Raw genomic sequence first — 10549 nt, forward strand, 5'->3', positions numbered from 1 at the left:
TTGAATGACAACACAGCAGGGTCATGCACAATGGCCTGCTCGTTATGGAACTAATTTTCATGTTAAATGTCGCTGTATGTAAACAAATTGCCATAGAAACTAGGGTTAAAAATGGTATGCAATCAAACCCGGTCTAGGTTTACAAACTTCGGTAAATTGCTATCCGGTCGCTTTAATAACTAACGAAAAGTTAAAGCGCATGCAAGCTAAAAATAATGTATTGTTAGACAAAACGATTTAGTAACAGTCGAGTAATATAAGTACATCATTTTTCAGTTCAAATGACCGATTTCCACAAAAACCAGTTTCCCCTTTGGTATGTAAAAAGCACGCGCTATTAAACAGTTCATTTTTTCAGAGGAACTCACAAGAAGTTTAAAGGTCTAGAATCAAACATTGTCCCCTTATATATTTACATCACATTGCCGTAATTTTGTTTGTAGTAACAATAATTAAGGAACTGATCAACCTTAGCATATTGTACACCATGTTGTCATTAAATGCTATCCATTTGCCTTTTAAACACCCATTCACTAGAAAGGTATTTGCAGCGCGCGATTTCTTTGTTACTTATCAATAACAGTACTGTAAGGTTGCTATGACTTACACAGCAAACAAATAACAATCGATTGGTAATCCATGTATTAATTAATTTCCAACACTTTTTCATGCAAGTTTCACAGATCACTGTCCTAATTTCGGACATTCCTTTGTTCACTGTTCTATGATCAAATGCTAGTATGTCTTGAAAGGCAACACTGAACGAACATAAGGTAACTGAACTGTAGGAGTTCCAGAAGAAGGCGCGGCAAATTTTGAGTGTCATATCGATCGACTTCCAACGGTGTCAAATGCATAAACAAGCCCACGAAAACTACTGTTATTTTTTTAAGCAACTTTTCCCTTTTTTAAATTTCTAAAACTTTTTCTTTTAATTGATTGATTGAAACTTTCTAATCGATTGAAACGATTGAAACTTTCTAATCATGCACCTTTTTCACTTGCTTCTACTATTTGAGAAATCAATGAGAAGTTTCAAAACAAGTTTTCAAAAACTAACCATAATTTAGGATATTCTTTGCTTGAAAACTCAGGCCAAAACGCCAATCAAAATATTCTTTTCGTTTCTGATTTCCAAAATTTACTTTAATTTATCCTTGTTTATTTAACCTGCGGTTTGATCACATCAATTCAGGTCTCTATGTTTAAATTTTTTAAAAGAAAAAACAAAATGGGACGGAAACATTACGGACAAGGCCAGGGGTTAATTTCTAAAAAACTGTGGGGTTGCGTAGGCGGGGAAGTCAGTTTAATGCAAAACTGCATTAGTCAGTCATAATGTGGGTTGTTAAAGTTAAGTTGGCCACCGTGATACTGAGCGGGGTTGAGAAACTAAAGTTTCGACCGCTAGCCCTTCGTTAGAGCTTCTCAATGGCTTATTTACTATATCAACTTTGATTTCAAAAAATCAGGATAGGGAATCTGCTTCGCATGTGGTATTAGTTTGTACTTGAATTATAGTAGTAGACTGTGTACCAAGGAAAAGTACTGCTCCGTGACTTTCATTCTGAACGGTCACAATGTTAGGGTCACTTAGTGGTTGCAGTGTGTTTTTTCCTCGAATTTTTCTCTCGAATAAATCCCTCTTGCTCAAAATGCTCACTGGTAAAAATATTTATCTTTGATTAAACGCATTGTTTCGTGAAAAATCTGGCTTGGATAACAACAAACGAGAGCCTGAGAAAAGGTTAAGAAGAAGCCGTCACCTTACCATAAGATTCCTTCAGATGTACACTGTAGAAAGTGTATTAGCTTATTTTGAACATAATTATAGCATATTAATAAGTTTTACATCACCACTGTAAAAGAACAGTGATCGTAACAATAAAAAAAATACGTCCAAAAAGCAGTGTGACGCAGGTGAACAAATTCTTGTTTTACTACCATGACGTATTTTGTTTGAAATTATTGCGTTAATATATTCCTAAAACCATTTATAGAGAGAATGAAAAAGGCGTTCAACTAACGTCATCGTCAAGTCAAAAATAAGGGCTGAAACCGGAAATGTGTATTAAGTACAAAACACTGCTGAAAAAGACCAATAAAAAGTGTGACGAATGTTATTTTAGAGCTGGGCATGGATGAAATCAGCCTGGATTTTTTCAGCTTCGCAGACGAGGCGTTTAAACTTACCTGGCAAATTACGAAGAATTCTAAATTGGCTGTCTTTGAGATAAATGAACATTTATTTGGGATTAGTTAGATAGATAGGGGTTCATGTATCGATAATAACACTTAGCCACTTTGGATTAGATATAATATTGAAATAGGTTTTAGCGCTAAAAATGCTAACAGCTTCCTGCTAAGTCAGGAGCTAGAAGTGGATTTGATCATTTACCGGAGTGCGGTTTTCCTTATGGTTCACGTACGCAAAAGAAAAAACGGCTTCGTTAGATAAAAATAGAGCGCAAAAGAACCGGACACACTTGCGCGGGCATTCGATTCTGTTCAGTATTGTCGTTCAAGATTGAGCCTAGACTGCGAGCAGTCTCTTTCTTCAGATTTTGTAAGGGGAGTGCACGCGCGCGAGCGTTGAGCGGCGAAGTCGCGAGACGCGAGAAACGTGGGCGGCAGCCGCCTTCAGTCACGCGCGTGGTCATTTGCCTGTCTCGGGCGTTTTGCTCGACGGACCAAGAAAAAAAAGAGACTGCTTGTAGTCTAGATTGAGCAAGTATCAGGCTATATAAACATCCGACATATTAACAAAAGAGAAAAGAAACCTTCTTTTGTGGTAATTCTTATACAAATTTTTTAACAGGTCCATTCCTTTTAATTTTAACAATGTAAATTGCTAATGATTCAAATATATGTTATAAGCCTGAGCCGGGTGGGGTGGGGGGCTCCCATATGAATCGCCCCGTGAAAGGGAATACAAGACAGTCTTTGATTCTGGATCCAACGCCATGAATTGGTCTGAATTCTGGATTTCCTTAGTGGATTTCGGATTCTTTGTCAGTGGAACTTAGAAACCCCATCGCACCGTAAGTGGGATTCCGAACTCCTTGAGTTGTCTTCCAGACTCCAACTACAAAAAAGCCCTGAGGATTCCAGATTCCACAAGCTAACTTTTTTTCCCGATTCCAGAATCCGGCTTCCCTCACATGTGGTACTGAATGCTGTATGAAAATGACCGATCGATATGTAACCTGAATGTAGGAATGTAGCCTGCGAAGCGCAGACGTATTTCGGGTCGTCGCTTCGTTTCTCTCCCTCCGAAAGGGTAGCCGATGCGACGACCGGAATTAAGGCTGCCCGTAGGCTAGTCTGCTACACAGCCGTTTTTAGTGTCGTCACGCAGACTCTAAAAACGGCTGTGTAGCAGACTACCCATAGGCTAACCGGAATGCCAAAACCTCAGTTTTACCCATAAAATAATCGTCTGCGTTTTGCTCAAAGAAATACTTTGATAAAATGACAAATGTCGTCCAGTGCTGTGTGGTCTCCCTAAGGGGTAAAAATAAGTCATCCTTTATTTTTATACGTGAATTCTCCCGGGATAATAGGACACACAATGTACCTATAAGATGACCGGACATTTTAAAGTCTTGACGAAAAGACTCGCAGTGTCTGCTGAGTTTTTCTGTTTGTCTGTCTTTGTTGTCAGTCTTGAGCTATTTTACAAAATAAACATTGTTGAAATTGCTGTTTAATCTGATCATGTCTTTTCTTGAACTAAGCTTGGCATAAATTTCGGCTTTGTGAATCAGAGCCGTAAAAGTAATTTTAAACCATTTTGTCGCAAAGTTTTCCTGATCCCATAAAAGACCGAAGTCCAATTAACATCCTCTGGTACTGATTTTGGTTTCATTACAGCACTTAAGTAAAGGCTTTTTTAGCTGCGCTGAAAGATAAACTGAAAGCGATACTCGAGGTAGGTAAAAACTGATTTACATGACTGAAGTGATAAAGAGGGGAATAGATCGAACAGGTGGGAAAACGCTCATTTTCCTTTCGCCTGGTCGCGTTTACTTTGTTCGCCGGAAATTCAGCCTTCCGCTAGAAATCATAAAACTATGATAGATATAAGAATTATTGTAACTTAAATATTTTCCTTCCCTTCATTTATTTTTCTTTTAACTGGGCCGCCTATAGATTAGCAGTTGCTATTTTGCGGCCAGTCTATTTTAAAAACACTTTTAATAAATAAAGCTGAAGTTGAAGTTGAAGAAATCATAGCACTCAGTGAAATGTGCGAGTGCTAAAAGTTCTTTTTCCACACTAAAAAAAAGAGAACTCCCAAGCAAAGTTAATAAGACAATTGTTACTACGTATGATACTGCTTTTTGTCTTTCAGTCAGTATGGATTAAAAACTCATTTTCCCCCCTCAGTGATTTAATCAAATGCTTGACCGACTTGACCGTTTGTTCTGAAATAGCTGAAATAGTGCTTCTAAATTAAATTTGCACACATTAATCGGGGAAGATGAAAAGGAGGAAAAGATTACTAGAATATCTCGATCAACACCTGACCGCAGAGAGTACAAGATGTCTTCACACTCAGTGAGATGGGAACGGCGTGGTTTGCATCTGAAGTAATTTTAAAAACTGAAGTCCGACTTCTGACCCGATCACTCAAGCTGATTTTGGACAGACAAAATTCTCTCACTAAGATGTCGAAGGTTCGAGACAAAGAATTTTCGAGGGGATACATTTCACTACTGAAATGAAATGTGTCCAGGGGTTCGGGAACGTTTTTCCAATTTGGTAGCTGTTATCCACAAAACTTCATCTGAAAGATAGCACTTTTATGAAAATGAACCCAAGCGAGGAAAGAGAAATTATTCCGGAGTCGAGTCCGTGAGCCCTAAATCATTTTCATTATTGTTGCACCCGACTGAGCTAATAAGAGCCTGCAGACTTGAGACGGAAGGAGGTATGGTTAAGATTGTGCGAAGTTCAGAGTTCTTGTCAGCGAGTTAATTATATTGACTTTACATATACAGCAGAAAAAACGCAAAGTTTGCATACGCAACGTGACCGGGGGGTTACGTTATTATAAACTGAGAGGAAATGCGGAGAACGGAAGTCAATGGCAGCCGAAAGTTTGTTCGTGGTTTAGAATGGCGGGCATAATGGTGAATCAGTTGTAGCCTTTACCGAGGTTGAAATTCAGCTATTGAGTACCTTCCTGAGTAATGTTTACAGCTCAGTGTATAGTCCGTCAAGGCCAGAATAACAAAGTTTGCCTCTCCTATCAAAGACCAGATTTCCTCAGGAAGACTATTGAGTTTTCGCCGGTCTTCTTGTGATCCCATTTTATGCCGCTCTTAAAGGTCTTAGAGGTGTTCATTTCTATCACTGCACATGTACAAGGTCGCTCTAACGTTACTTTAAAGCAAGTGGATTTAAAAAAATTTGAGGTGTGATCATTTGGAAAGTGAAATTCGCTTTAGTAAATTTCTTTGCATTTGTTTTAATTTGATGTTTTGCAAAATGATTGTTCCCATGCAACCGCGGAAGGCTTTGAAATAACAGGACAAAATTGTTTGAATATTAACTGCTTGTCTGAGAGATTTATAAAATTGCATGATGGCTACCTTCCTTTGAATAACTTCAACCATATAGCAAAGTTACACTGTCATTTCTGACAATTAGACACAAACCCCGTATGTTGCTTCATAGTACGGTTCAGGGGCTCCCAACGTTAATTTTTGGAAAATATCTGTTCGCAAGACGATTTTAGATCTAGAATTTTCGTAACATTTGTTATAAAATTTCTTGCTTGCCTGCCCCTCCTAAGATTTTCTAACATCTAAAAAATAGTATAATTGCCCTTTTTTAACGGATTTTTACCCTAAAAAGGTCAGAATTTTCGGGAGCCTTTTTTCTGGCTGAAATTTTCGAAAAGGTAAGTTTTGATCTCTATAATTTTCGGATCACTAGACTTTCAGCGAGGAAATCCAAACAGATGAAAAAATTTTAGAGATAAAAATATGCCTATATCTACCTTTAAATACTCAAATACGTTCAACAATGCTATGTTTAAGTGGTTTTGAACTATATTCTCGTTGGGTCCCCCTGACGGTTTCGCTAAAAAATTCTCCTCGGCCTTTACTGAGAGTCTAATTTTACCTTGAGCCGAAATTTGAATGAAAATTGCCTTGAACAATACTGGGATATTTCTATGATATCGATTTTCCACCATTCCCTTCTAATTATTCTACAGGAAGTCGTAAAGAATAGAAGCCCTTTCAGAACGTTCTGAAATCTATGGAATAATAATTCTCCGGATGGGCGGGGTGTAGATGTATAAAATTTTGATGAAGCAACTGACTGATTATGTAAATTGTTTTCATAGAGAGTTTGCCCCTAAAGAGGCTTATAAGTGATCTTAGATTTAGAGATTTCAGGGATAAAAGAACTGGATATGAAGTATGTATTTGTCTTCGGAATCAAGCTTACCACACAGGCCTAATCCTCCGTATTGCGCTTGACTTTGTCCCTCTACTCTTCACTTTCTTCGCGCTCGAAACAACTGGATAGCGAACATCCTAATTTGCGATCCTCATAAGATAGATCTCTCAATAACATTGGCGAACTGAAATTTTTTGCTGTCTCTGTCAATTTAGAGCAAAATAAATGCTGCGGAAACTCCCAACTGTTCACCCACACGGCTTACAATCAAAGAGCGTTGAAAAGAGCCCACAATAGAACTGCCGGACACAGCTGCGTTATTGCTTACATAGATAATAAGTAGTTATTAATGACAAAAGACTCGCCAATTATTCAATAATGAGCATGAAGTCAGCATTTCCCTTGTACTTTACATATCAAATGTAGGTAGGCTCAGGCTCCTGCATCTTCACTGTTATATCTTCAGTGCGTTAAAGAACCCACGCAATGTCCGCGTAAAGAGTAGGGCACGGAGTTCCCGGTGTAGTGGTCTGGCCTTGTTTCACGAGTTGGCACTTCACATAGGATTAAAATGAGTACGAGTATAAGTATCCTAGCTTTTCTTACTGGGTTCGCTCTTATACTTCACGGGGACAAACACACAGCCCTACACTTTCAGGATCAGGGGCCTTTTTCATGAAGTCTCGCTCCGTTAAAAAGTTAATTTATTTGATAACAATAAGCTATTGTTTTTAAACAATACATAGGATATACTTACAGCTTGGTTTAGTAATACGGCCCTCGGTTTAGGGAAAGCGATGCAATTTTCACCCCGTTCTGTCAACAAACAGAAAAGGGTAAACAAGGGAACTAGACGAGAACTTCTAAACTTCTAGTGTATTAAGAGGACTCGAACAGACACGCACGAGCGACAGTAAGTTCCAAAGTTTCCTTAGCACAATTTCTATTAAGTAAACTTTTATCAGTCTAGCGAGCACCGTCAAGTGTCTGTTGGATGTCCCGGTTTAATACATGTTTTGCTACATTTTACAAGAAATCAGTTGTATCCTAGTCTATTTATACACTTACTTTCACTCTCCGGAGGAGTTCAACAGTTCAGAATATGCAATGTTTGTTTAGCAGTCAGAACCATTCAGGGTACGAACCGATATGATTTGCCCATGAAAAACGTGCTCGAAGTCATACGGTAGACATTAAGTCCTCACAAGGTGAATATCGTCTGGGGGATAAGCATTTATTTTACTGATCAATTGTTTATCTTCAAGAGAATCGACCAAGAGATCAGAGCATCTGCCGCCTTCTAATGTTGCGTCTGGGGGCATAAGCAGCTTTAGTAAATGGATTAACTATGATCAATGATGTTAACATTATATTTTGGAAGAAATCTTTTTAGCCTTGAACTTTCATAAGTGACTAGAATAACAGACAGGTCGCAAATTTGCAAACAATTGACGCATTTTTTTTAGTGTGATGACACGTGCAAAATTAATCCCACGAAGTTTCATCAATATTATCGTGTATCATCAGCTCAAAGCAGTGGACTTGAAACAGATTTCTGTCTATAACGATCCGTTTTCCAATTCTCACGCAGTCTTTATAGAGTTCTCTTCAACCAATCTTTGTATTATATACTTTCTGCTTGGCCCAAGACAAAGCAGGTTATCATCAAATACACCTCAATACGTATAGGGTCTTGTCAACGCACTTCAACTTGGTGTACAAGGAAAGTCATAACCTGTAGAGGCTTAATTTCATTCAGATGGTCGTTATAATCACGATCGGTTAGGTTTTAAAGGGCATAAAATTATTTTTAAGTTAACAAAATCATTTTGGGACCATTAGCCTAGAAAAAGGCATTCTTGTTCGCAATGGCCACACCTGTGATAGAACAGACCAAAATTCTCAGTTATTCGAACAGCTACCGATGTTTGTCATTATATTACAAAAGACAAGCTGCAAGCTTACAACACTCTAAAACCACCCCATATATAAAGTGAGATGGCAAAATACGACAAAATATATTATATAATTTTTCATAATTTTCATACTCGCCTGTAGGGTGTTTTATTTGCGCTAATTAGGATGAACGGTATTTTATTTATGATATCGCGAAACCTCTAATCGCTTTTTTCTTTGCTGTTTTGTTATTTATGTCTATACAACTAGTCAGTCAGCTAGAACCTCGTTTCATATTCTTCTTCAGTATGTGACGGCTCGTTAATTTACTAAAAAATCCCGGCGATACTTGGAGTATCCACGTTTTCTTCCCGAAAACAAAGCAGATTGCCAACCCGAAGTGTAACCTTCATTTGTACTTTTTCGCAGCTGAAGTTAAGATGTTAAACGAAATCAAACAGACCTAGAACGAAAATTATTGGAATATGTCTAAAACCAAACCAGTAGCAAACAATATCTCGGTCCAACTTAAAACCATCTTTCTCCTGAAACAATAGTACATTCGTCAGTTATCTTTGTTCAGTATGCAAGTGACGTTCACTAAGTTGAACACCACTCATCCATTGACTTCCAATTAGTCGATCGTTTGGATATTGTTTGTTACAGGTTGCATTAATAGTGACTTTCTATGGTTAAGATTTCTTCATTTACGTTGTTAAGACGAGTTGCACTGGATAAATTAAGCAATGCTTTCGAATGGTACCCGCCTTGATTATTTACCCCAATTGTCAGCGCCCACTTACTTTGTATCTACAGTGCCTGAAAGCGAGCTAACTATGCTAAAAGCTTCGTGCATGAGAAAGTTAAGCCTCTCCTGGGATATTTCAAAGACTATAATAAGTTGAAAGCACAGCATAACCATCGTACAGTGGTTCATACATGCCAGGCCTTTGCGGGTATAATTGTTAATTTACATCGTCAGATTATAACCGCTCTGTCTCCTTCAGATTAAAACTGTTATTCCGATTCCCACTCAGCTGCTAAAGAAAAAGAAATATTGATATCCCTGAAGAAAGTTGTGTTTTGGCTACATATATCAGTAATGCATTTTCCTGAACTAAGGGTACGAATACGGATATCCACCAAATAGGTAGCCTGCGTGGCAGGCGTTTGAAAGGGAAGGGAAAGGGAGCTTTGTGAAAGGGAGTTTTAGACGCGAGAGAACGCGAGGGGCGCGGGAGGAAGGAGGGAGGGGAACGCCTGCCAGGAAACCATTGTTTTTCTCGTTTTTAACATCTACCAAGCAAATGTTAAAATCCTGATTGGTCAAAATTTGATAAGATCTAAATAGCTTGTTGTAATTGGTCACCTACATGTCATTCAGTAACTTGAGTGTTACCACTCACAACTAAACATACGTCGTTAGTGAAGCGTGTTGAGATTTCTCTACGGGAATTCATCGTTAAAAGGCATCAATTTCAGCTTCAAAGGAGAATACAAAAAAGCAGTTAAAGAACCGTATGAAGGAAAAGGCCTGTCAGCAGATGAGTTTTACTGTCTGGTTCTGAAAAGTATTATCTCCCAACGGCTTGTCGGTTTTACTCGCCGGAAGAAAGAAACGAAAAATCATGCTGCCAGTGTGCTTGTTATCTGCTGTTTGACCCGCGTTATCAACGGCATGATAATTGAAGACGAAGCGATCTTAGCCTGCGTAGCAGGTGCTTGGAAGTAGTGGGCGAAAGAGAGAACGGGCGCGCGCGAGGGAGACACGCAAAGGGTGAGGGAGCGCCTGCACGGAAGGCCCCCGAAAATCGTTTCAACTCGCACTCTGTGAGTGCGGATATTTCCAATTGGTCGAGAGGCTCCCGAGGGAAAAATTAACCGCGCGGGGCGACAAAACTGTCAATCAATAGTACATGGAGAACGTAGTGAAGATCTTACATTACACCACTAGCTCCTGAAGCCGCTAAATTGTATACAATCGAAGTTCAGGTCTCGGAGGTCACTTCAATCTGGTTTAATGGGACTATGTGGCCGTAATCTCAAAGAAAAGTTGGAGTGTTCAAACGGTATTCACGATGGAAAGAATTGACATCAGATACGCATTAGCAGAAGTGGCGAGAAACAAAAGATTTGTCGAGTCGTGGCAATGAAGATCAGAGGAAATATTCCGTTTGCTCAGGAGAACTTGGCCGCTTGTGTTGTCGATGGAACGTATACCATCAAAACTTAGACATGA

At 38.8% G+C, this 10549-nt stretch overlaps 1 long non-coding RNA gene across 1 annotated transcript; it reads right to left on the reverse strand.

Annotated features, from left to right (window-relative positions):
- Nucleotides 1-6845: 6845 nt before the first annotated feature.
- LOC140931412 (uncharacterized) lies at nt 6846-7623 on the reverse strand. The gene is made up of 3 exons (XR_012164960.1): nt 7483-7623; nt 7172-7230; nt 6846-6968 (listed from the first exon to the last, which is right to left on the reverse strand). It is a non-coding gene; the product is annotated as an uncharacterized lncRNA (long non-coding RNA).
- Between the last annotated feature and the right edge of the window lie 2926 nt (nt 7624-10549).

This window comes from Porites lutea, chromosome 3, assembly GCF_958299795.1.
Source record: "Porites lutea chromosome 3, jaPorLute2.1, whole genome shotgun sequence".
Classification (NCBI taxonomy): Eukaryota; Metazoa; Cnidaria; class Anthozoa; order Scleractinia; family Poritidae; genus Porites; species Porites lutea.